The sequence below is a fragment of the Nicotiana tabacum genome, unplaced genomic scaffold, assembly GCF_000715075.1.
Source record: "Nicotiana tabacum cultivar K326 unplaced genomic scaffold, ASM71507v2 Un00273, whole genome shotgun sequence".
Taxonomy (NCBI): domain Eukaryota; kingdom Viridiplantae; phylum Streptophyta; class Magnoliopsida; order Solanales; family Solanaceae; genus Nicotiana; species Nicotiana tabacum.
This window is the reverse complement of record NW_027438510.1, coordinates 23,168-33,617: the sequence shown is the minus strand read 5'-3', so window position 1 is coordinate 33,617 and position 10,450 is coordinate 23,168. Positions and strand designations below refer to the sequence as shown.

Genomic DNA, 10,450 nt, shown 5'->3' with positions numbered 1-10,450 from the left:
TGTTGCCGCCAACAGAATTGCTTCTACCTTATAGGAATCTAAGTCCTTTTTATTGTAAATATAGAGTAGTTTTACTTCCTGCATTTTCATTATGTCTCTTTATCTTAGTTATGTCATGTCCTGTAACTTTGGTTTATTTTTTGTAAGCATTATTAGGGGGGATAAAGTAGTCAAACTTTCAAGAAAGCAAATAATTCTCCGTATTGGTGTCTCTCCCCCTTGACACCGTGTTGCCTTTCTGTAATAGCTTTCACTAATGCAATCAAGATTTCTTTCATTCTCATTCTCTTTTATGTTCTCTCAATTGCTCTTGACATTGGTTTTCCCGTACAATACTAACAGTCTCGTCTAGTGTATCAATTAACGCATAGTAACCACACGAATAATGGTTGCTTAACCTTACGTCGCCCTTCCAAGAAATCTCAAGAAGGCACCGTATAACAGTTGGTATAAAAGCCTAGGCTCGACAGTGGACGAGGAAACACATTGCTATTAACACCATCTCTAACCATGGTGAATCATGGGGACCTCATTACGGTCCTCGAAGAGACAGTTAACGTGTTACAACCCATCGTGAGTACAGTGCCTGGTCTAAAAACTAGCCTAGTGCAATGGTTGGATGACCTGGACCGCAGGATGTGGCAGGCCGAAGGAGACATAGCAAACATCAGCTGCGACTATGAAGGAGATCGACAAACGGCAGCCGTAGAGGCAACCAAAATTTTCAGTAAATTTGAGGGGCTCCAACTGGAGCGAACCGAGGATTTAGCCTATAGTGCACTAGAGGCAGACAGGATGACTGCCATGCAGCAAGCCATACACAACTTGACGGGCCAGCTCAATATTGTCAACGCTGCATTACAAGGCCTACAAAAGCTGAAGATTCCTGAACCAAAGCCCTATAATGGGGCTTGGAATTCCAAGAAAATAGAGAACTTCATATTTGACATCAAACAATACTTTGATGTTGTTGGGGAGTAAGAAGAAGCAAAAAAGGTAGCAATTGATGTCATGTATCTTCAAGGTGATGCTAAACTCTTTTCGCAGAGTAAATACAAAGCCATCAGGGCCGGTGAAGATACTGTTTTGACATGGGGAGACCTGAAGGCAGCCATACGCCTACAGTTTTACCCCAAAAAGGTCGAGTACAATGCGCGGAGAAAGCTCTAGGAGCTCTGCCAGACCAAGTCAGTCTGGGATTATGTGCGGGAATTCTCTGCACCCATGCTGAACATATGGGATATGGGGGACAAAGACAAACTCGTCACATTCCTAGAAGGTTAGAAACCTTATGCCCATATGGAGCTGCAAAGACAAAAGGGTATATACTTTACCCAAGGTTATCCAGACAACGGAATGCCTTGGAGACTACCGAGTTGAAGCTCGGAAGGATATGCCTCAACCGCCTATCCGAGGAGGATACAAAGGCGGTCAGCCTAGCAATGGTTGCCCTAGCAGAAGCGGAGGATATTAGAGTGCAACCAAATCTAAGACTCCTTCCTTAGGCAGCAATAGTGTTACGTCTTACAACAACGATCGGGGGAGAAAGCCCCTTTCAGGATGTCGTCATTGTGGCGGCCGTATTCGAACAATGAATGCCCACAGGCACAAATGAACGCCCATCAAACTTTTGATGATGGGACGGATGACGACACAGACGATGCTGACCAGACAAAACCATAGGTGCCTTTAATACACTTATTTGTTCTATTTCTGAGGCCTTAGTGGGAATTAGTGCAGGATCTATAAGAAGAAGGACCCATGCCCAACTATAATAATTTCACCTTTTATTTGATCAGGAATAGACCTCTTCATGATCATAAGGCTCAATTTGTTAGCTTTCATCCATTTCTCATACTTAGCCTTTTCATCAGCAGTGCAAGTAGTTATAGGTTCAAGATATTTATGTTCGGTCAATGCAAAATTCAGATCCATCAGACCTTACACTGTTTCAACATCCTATTTCCACTTCTTGTAGTTACTACTAGTCAGAGTTTCAATGGAACTCAACTGAATAGTCATGTTGTTAACAACTGTATAAGGAAACAACATAAAAATTAGATAAAATTATGGGCGAGAATATATAAATCAAAAGAGTCAAAGACATCCATTACACCCCTCATTTGGGTCGAAGATGCAATTGTCTCCCCTTTTAAAAACCAAGGAGTTCAAGACATTCATTGCATCCTTACCTTTAGGCAAGAGATACAAAACCTCCTCCTCCTATTATCCAAGAGTACAAGGCATACATTGTGTCCTTCCTTTAGATAAGAGACACAAAACCTCCTCTTACAACAACTTATCCTTATCCTTTTTTAAAAAAAAAAAAATATATATATATATATATATGGGAATCCAAGATATTAAGATTTATCCTTTGGGTTGAAATATAATGTCTTATCTCATAATGTCATGACCCAAAATCTCAATCTGTCGTGATAGCGCCTATCTTGATACTAGGCAAGCCGATAATCTCGATAAATCATAATTTCTCTTAAGTTTGAAAATATAATAATTTAATACAATACAAAATCCCATAGATACTGACACGAACACTCCCCAAAACCTGGTGCCACTGAGTACATGATCATCTAATATGAATACAAGTCTGGAAAATACGGTCTATAATAGTCTGAGACCAAATACAGTAAACAAGGAGATAGAGAAGGAGAGATAAGGTCTGCGGAACACGGCAGCTACCTCAAATTCTCCTGAAAATCAACTACGCGAAATGATTAGCACCCGCTATATCCGAGAACATCTGGATCTGCACACAAAGTACAGGGTGTAGTATGAGTACAACCAACTCAGAAAGTAACAATAATAGCTAAGGAACTGAAGATAATGACGAGCTACACAGTTATAGTTCACTTTCAGTAATTCCAGCAAAAGAATAGACATGATTTCAAATCTGGCAGTTTAAGTCAAATCAATTTTTATACAGTTCAAGTTCATATAATCCGGATATAAAATCTTTTAGAGATTTCACAACAATAACAGATAGCAACCAAGTGCAATAACAAATGCAAAGCAAGTACAACTTCTCAGGCAACAATCACTCAACTCATTCGAAGAACTCAACCACTCGGCTCTCAGCCCTCAGCACTCACACTCAATGGGTATCAGCGCTCACTAGGGGTGTACAGACTCCAGAGGGGCTCCTACAACCCAAGCGCCATAATCTGCACGGACAACTCATGTGTTGCACGGATAACTCACGTGCTATAATATCCTGCACGGACAACTCACGTGCCATAATATCCTTACCTCACCGACAGGCCTTCGTCCTTACTCAGTCCTTAACCTCTCTAGTCTCTAGGGCTCTTAGAAATCACAAAGATCAACCCAAACAAAGATAACATAATGCATCAACAAATATCAAAAAAGACTGAGGTATGATACGCAAGTAAAATCATGACTGAGCATAAGATAGAAATTAGCAAATAATTCAATAAGTACGTGACCTCTGTGGTTCCAAACAGTACTATCACATAGCCTAAGCACGATTTCTAACATGATTTACAGTCAATTTCTTCAACACATAGAGAGCATATAGCTAACAATAAATTATTCAACTATACAGTTTTTCACGGGACGGGCCAAGTCACAATCCCTTCAGTGCACTCCCACACACCCATTACCTAGCATGTGCGTCACCTCCGAAATAATCACATGATATAAAAATTCGGGGTTTCATACCTTCAGGACCAGATTTAAAAATGTTACTTACCTCAAGCCATGAAATTCTTATTCTGCAATGTCCTTTCCTCGTGAATTGGCCTCCAAATGCCTCGAATCTAGCCATTAATAATTCGTTTCAGTCAATAAACTTTATTGGGATTAATTCCATAAGAAAATGCTAATTTTCCATAAAAATCTGAATTTTAGCTCAAACATCGCCCGTGGGGCCCATGTCTCGGAACTCGACAAAAGTTATAAAATCCGAAAGCCCATTCAACCACGAGTCTACCCATACCAATTTTACCAAAATTCGACCTCAAATCTACAAATCTTATTTCCAAATTTCTAAGTTTCAATCTCCGATTTACACCTCAAAATCATATAATCTAATCGGATTATTCAATGATAAATCAATATTATGGAGTAAAAATAATCACAAGGGACTTACCTCAAGTTTTTCTTGAAAATCTATCAAAAATCGTCTCTCCTCAAGCTCCAATTTGTCAAAAATAGCGAATGGGACGAAGTCCCTTCTTTATAATTCTGCCCAGACTGCCTCAGTTTTGCCTTGATCTTGGCCTTCGATCGGGGTCCTCGATCCTGGGCCTTGATTCTGACCCTCGATCCTGGCCCTCGATCATGGCTCTCGACCCTGGCCCTCGATCATGTCTTCGACCCTGCCTTCGATCGTGGCCCTCGACCCTGGGCTCGATCGTGGCTTCGATCCTGATCCTCGACCCTACCTTCAATCGTGTCCCTCGATCTTAGGCTCGATCGTCCTTGATTTTGGGCTCGATTTTGGCCTCGATTTTCTGGGCTCGATTCTGGCAGAAGAAATTTCCAACATAAGGAAATTGCAGCAGCTGTAGTAGTTTAATTTTTGATCTGTTAACCATCCGAAACTCACCTGAGGCCCTCGGGACCTCAACCAAATATACCAACAAGTACTAAAACATCATACGAACTTAGTCGAATCCTCAAATCACCTCAAACAACGCTAAAACCATGAATTGCGCCCCAATTCAAGCCTATTGAACTTTGAAACTTTCCATTTCTACAAACAACGCCGAAACCTATCAAATCACGTCCGATTTATCTCAAATTTTGCACACCAGTCATAAATGATATAACAGACCTATTAAAATTTTCAGAATCGGATTTTGACCCCGATATCAAAAAGGTAACTCCCCGGTCAAACTTTCCAAAAATTCAACTTTCGACATTTCAAGCCTAATTCCTCTACGGACCTCCAAAAAGGTTTTCGGACACGCTCTTAAGTCCAAAATTACCATAAGGAGCTATTGGAATCATCAAAATTCAAATGCGAGGTCGTTTACACATAGGTTCATATCCGGTCCACTTTTCTAACTTAAAATTTTCAATTATGAGACTAAGTGTCTCATTTCATTCTGAATTCCTTTCGGACCGGAACCAACTAACCCGATAAGTCATAAATCAATTGCAAGGCATAAATTGAGCAATAAATAAGGAAATAGGGTTATAATATTCAAAACGACCGGCCGGGTAGTTACACATAAATTAATTCAGCGTCACTGGTATCAAAAGGAAAACCTCCAACACTAGTGTATACTTATAAAGGATAATTTAGACATGGTGTATTGAGAATATTTTAATGACTCAAATAAACAGACCACTTTGGTGAAAACTATTTATTAATCATAATTCTCAATCCATGTATTAAATAATCTCACATGTATATAATATTAAGAACTTTTCAGTGACTCCAAATAAATAGACCACTTTGGTGACCCTATTTATTAATCACAGTTTCTTAGTTATACACGTTAATACATGTGATAAAATAACATCGATAAATCTTTTTTTTTATTTATATCAATTTTAAATCTGTTCTCTGACCATATCAACAAAGTACGTAACAGAAGTTTCAAACACTTTACGTTGAGAAAATAACCCTCTATAGCCCCTCAAAATTTTAATAGCCCATGTTTTTCCCCATTGACACGAAATGTCCCTCCGATTCAAACATATTACATCTAATAGCCCGAAATATCTATTTTATATATTTTTTGTATAGTGACAACATATTTTATATATTTTTTGTATAGTGATAGTCTATTTTGTTTTTATTTTTTTTACCCAGTATAATCCCACTAGTGGGGTCTGGGGAGGGTATTGTGTACGCAGACCTTACCTCTACCCTGGGGTAGAAAGGCTGTTTCCGATAGACCCTCGGCTCCCTCCCTCCAAGAACTCCCACCTTACTCTTGGGGTGACTCGAACTCACAATCTTTTGGTTGGAAGTGGAGGGTGCTTACCATTAGAGCAACCCACTCTTGCCTAGATAGTCTATTTTGTATATATTGTATATATGGACAGTTTATTATATATAAATTGTATAGTGACAGCCTATTTAGTATATTTTTTATATAATGCCATTCTATTTTGTATAGTGACAGTCTATTTTGTATATATTTCAACGATGTATATACAAAATTAATTGAAGAGTAAAGTTTGGTCAAATCCAATATGCCATCATTACCATATTTTTGTATAAAATGAATGAAATTTACGCTCTTCGTCTCTAGCCCTCTGCACTAGTCAAAATTGTCCAATAATATTTCAAGAAAAAAATGTTCAACTTTGCTTTACTAACTTGGAGTTCCTTGTCATATTTCAGATTGGTATCTGATAATCGTTTTACTGGAAAGCTTCCTGAATTCTTTGTGAACTTTATGAACTTTCAAGTCCTGTATGAATGACTTTATTTTTCTGGTTTTCTGATTAACTAGCATTTCTTTTATCTTAGGTTTCCAGATAAATGCATCCATTTTTTATTGTCTTCTATTTAACAGATTTCTGAGAGATTAGTTCTTGTTAACAGGAGACTAGAGGGGACACTTCTTGAAGGACTAAGAAATCTACCGTATTTGAGCAAATTTAGGCCAGTCATTATAATTTATTTGGGGCTATAAATTATATGGCTTAATTCATGGCTAGCGAATGATATTTGTTTCCACCGGTCGGCTACAAATGAAATTTGCTCCTTTACGTTCGACATACATACAAGTGACAAACGTAATCTTGAATTAGAAAAATTAAACCACATGCAAACCAACTAGTAAAAGCAGCAGCCATCATTCAACAATTGCAAGATCAATTGAAGCGATTTTGGGACAAAGTGGGTTAATAAAGTGTAAACAAAAATAAAGAGAAATAGGCATGATGCTTTCCGCAGCAACTGTAAACAAAAACCCCTTTGGATTTTAATTAATTCTTTCAAATTGAGTTGACCAATTTCAAAACATAATTCCGCCAGAATCCCTCTCAATTTTAATGTTATCTTATTGGTTTCATCCAATAATTAACCAAGAGAAAGAAAAGATTCTTTGGTCTTGTCAATCCAGTAGTTAAACCCACTTTTGCCGCCGCCACCTATTTATCTCTTTCTAACCCTTTTGACTCTAATTTCAATCACAATAGATTAAAAACCATTTTACAAAATTAGCAGATACATCTCTACCCGTCGACGTGAAGTTCACCCAAAACAACGGCATAGTGAACCAAATTTCATTGTGTTGTAATGCTGTTCGAAAGTTGAAAGCAGTACGGTATATATTTCGAAATTCAAGATTAATTTCATTGATGTTAGTCCCTAATTATGGTCTCTCATACCAAAGGTAAGATAATTAATTCGCAGTCATATCAGAGATTAAGACACAATTATGCAATCAATCTAGAGTCAGAGTTTAAGGAAGCGTACCGTTCAACTCCATCGATTCAGCAGCCGTTCAACTCCATCGATTCAGCAGCGACAGCAAACGGCGATTAAGCCTGAGACTAACTTCCACGATCCACTAGCTACGCGCTCTCACAACCCGGAGAACTTGATCGATGGGATGTCTACCTTTACTACGTATTCAAGAGGTAGAATATTCTAATAGCTAGGGAAAGGGTGTTGGCCTCTATTTATAAAGAGTGTCTACCCATCACAAGTCAATTGTTATTGAGTCTCACTTATCCACACACATAATACTTAATATTAGGCATTTTATTTATCCACCACTTGGGCCATGTCACTATCATTTCGGGCTATAACCAATTAACGCAAGTCCAAATTCTAACACGAATGAGCTAAATATGTTTGATTCCCTAACATGAAAATTTTATATTGTTAGATCATTAATAGTGACAATGTTCAAGAAGCAGCTAGAGAGACGGATGGATACTTCATTAAGAGGGGGATTGTTACTGTTATCAAGGATGCATTGATTCCCAGCGGTACTGTCATCTAAGGGGGTGAAACTTGCATTTCCTCCAAATTTTTGGCCAAACAACCATGAGTTAGAAAGGTGTTAGTTGTCCTCTCTGCTGTAGAAATCTAAATGTTGTGTATATTAGTGTAAAGCTACTCCTCCAAATAGAAACTGATCATTTCATAAACACCTCCTTTTGGCTAATTACAATTATTTTACTCATGTGAATGGCAATCATGGGCAAGATTCAAAGGTAGAAACAAAGATTCTATCTTCTCTTTATTATAATTATCAACCGTTTCCTTTTGTGTTCATCTTATGAAGTCTAAATTTTAGGCACATCAAAGATTCAAAGGTCAAGGAAGTAACTTTTTTTCACTCGACCTCCATGGAAAGATTCAGGAAAAGATGTAGTTATTAAGAATACAAACTAAGTAAAATATACTCTCATTGCTTTCATAGAAAAATCTCTTAAACACAGACAAAACAAAGTCTTCTTATTATAAGTGAGAAGTCCACAACAAAATAGAGGTCACCTAAATCTTGATCCAGTTATATAGATAATCCAACATACTATGACATCAAGCAGTAGCTAGTGATGTACATGGTCGTTTACATTAGCTGCCGGGGCAGGATAGCTCCCTCCGGGCGATGCCCTGATGCTCCGGCGGTGGCTGCTGTCTAGGCCGCCCAACCTTTCCGTCACTGCCGATTACGATTTTCAACACATTCAAATGTCTAAAACACATACTTTAAGAAGTCTAAAAACAAAAGGAGAAATCAAGAGTAAAAAGAAGAAGGAAGATATGCAACACCTGGAACTGAAGAGAAGTCTAAGAAGATTCTTGTTGCTTCACCATATCCACACCTCGAATTCATGCACAGTGCAAAGATAACCAGAATTAACAGAGCACATGTAGCAGCATTCTTGTAGACAGACATCTTTATTTAACTAAACTTGTTCCGCTTTGCCTCCTAATATGATTCTTTTATAGCAAGTCCAGTCCCAGATGAGGACAGATGGAATCAGCTTATCCATAAATTCTGCACAAAATTGCACCGGTTGGACCCTAAGGGAATGGTCTTTGAATATTATATTATCGCTAGTTTTGACTTTGTTACAAAAATAGACTTCTTCTTCGCCAAAACATCGTAGTCCTTCAATAGTGGAAGCTTTAAATGCTTCTTTGGCAGAGAAAATATAAGTTAATGATCTATTATTGTTAAAATGTTTTGAATGTTGATAATTTGTACTTAAATTTTTAGTTGATCCTTAGAAAGTATTAAGAAGACAAAGTGAGTTTTCTTGGTTTGGTATTAGACTAAATTGGGATCGTTTGTGTTGGTATTTAGGGGTTTTGTTTCGAATTTGAGATCATTTGGAGTAAATTTAGGATGGTTTGATTGAAATTTTAATTTTAATTTTGAAGAACACTTTGTTGAATAACACAAAAAAATTATGCCGATCGGATAGAGTTTGATGAACAATTTAATAGATAGGTCAATTGAAAATACCACAAAGTTATGTCAATCTGATAAAACTTGGTAAACAATTAAACAAGCACAAAATCATGCCAACTGGGGAGAGTTTATGAGCAATCTAACAAATAGCTTGGTTGAATGCAGTTAACATAAAATCACGACAATATGGTAGAGTTTGATGAACAAATAAATAATTATAAAGTTATGTCAACTAGCTAGGTAGAGTTTGTAAACAATTAACAATATAAATAAAATAAATATAGCATAAATCTACCAATTCGGTAGTGAACCGGGGTCATTTTCTAAATACTTAAAAAAGGGGGCAATATTTAAAGACCAACCCCTAATATAATTACGGGAGAAATTAAAAAATAGTCAGATTTACAAGTGGTTATTCAAAAATAGCCACACTTTTAAAGTAATCGAAATTTAGCCACTTTTCATGTAAAGATAAATTTGAACGAAAACACTGTTCAAAATCCGGAAAATACTCCAGTATATTATACTGGAGTTCCAGCATAAGTATACTAGAACTCCAGCATAATATAATGGAATTCCAGCAAAGTATACCGGTCCAGTATAATATGCTGGAAGTTCATACACAGGTGCTCGAATCTCCAGTATATTATGCTGGAACCTTTCGCGTGTTGGAGTTCCAGCATAATATGCTGGAAGTTCATACACAGGTGCACCGAACCCCAGTATATTATGCTGGACCGGTCTCTGTTGCAGCAAAATAGTAGCTATTTTTCAATGATTTGACAAATGCTGGCTATTTTTGAATGATCAGTCCGAAAACTGATTAGCCCGTGCTATTTTTACTATAATTACTCGTATCAATCACCCTAAATAATTTGGTATGACATAAATTATTTTAAGGAAAAACCCCTTATATAGAAGTCATTTTCCGGTATTAGGCTGTCTCGCATATTGACAGCACCATTCGCGACTTTGAACATATAAATTTCAACCCTATTGGGTCTGAAAACATTGATCAGCGTAAGAAAAGTCTACTAAGTTATGCTACTGAATGTTATTTTTAGTTCACTTGT

The 10,450-nt window shown here is 37.4% G+C and overlaps 1 long non-coding RNA gene across 5 annotated transcripts; it reads right to left on the bottom strand.

Moving 5' to 3' along the window:
• Positions 1-2,472: 2,472 nt before the first annotated feature.
• On the bottom strand, positions 2,473-9,118 carry LOC107772613 (uncharacterized). 5 transcript variants are annotated; one of them, XR_012707197.1, is made up of 4 exons: positions 8,732-9,115; positions 4,130-8,621; positions 3,731-3,797; positions 2,473-2,767 (listed from the first exon to the last, which is right to left on the bottom strand). It is a non-coding gene; the product is annotated as an uncharacterized LOC107772613 (long non-coding RNA). The 5 variants fall into 5 exon arrangements; XR_012707198.1 differs by having other exon boundaries at positions 3,731-4,505; positions 7,424-8,621; positions 8,732-9,050; XR_012707199.1 differs by having other exon boundaries at positions 7,424-8,621; positions 8,732-9,020.
• Between the last annotated feature and the right edge of the window lie 1,332 nt (positions 9,119-10,450).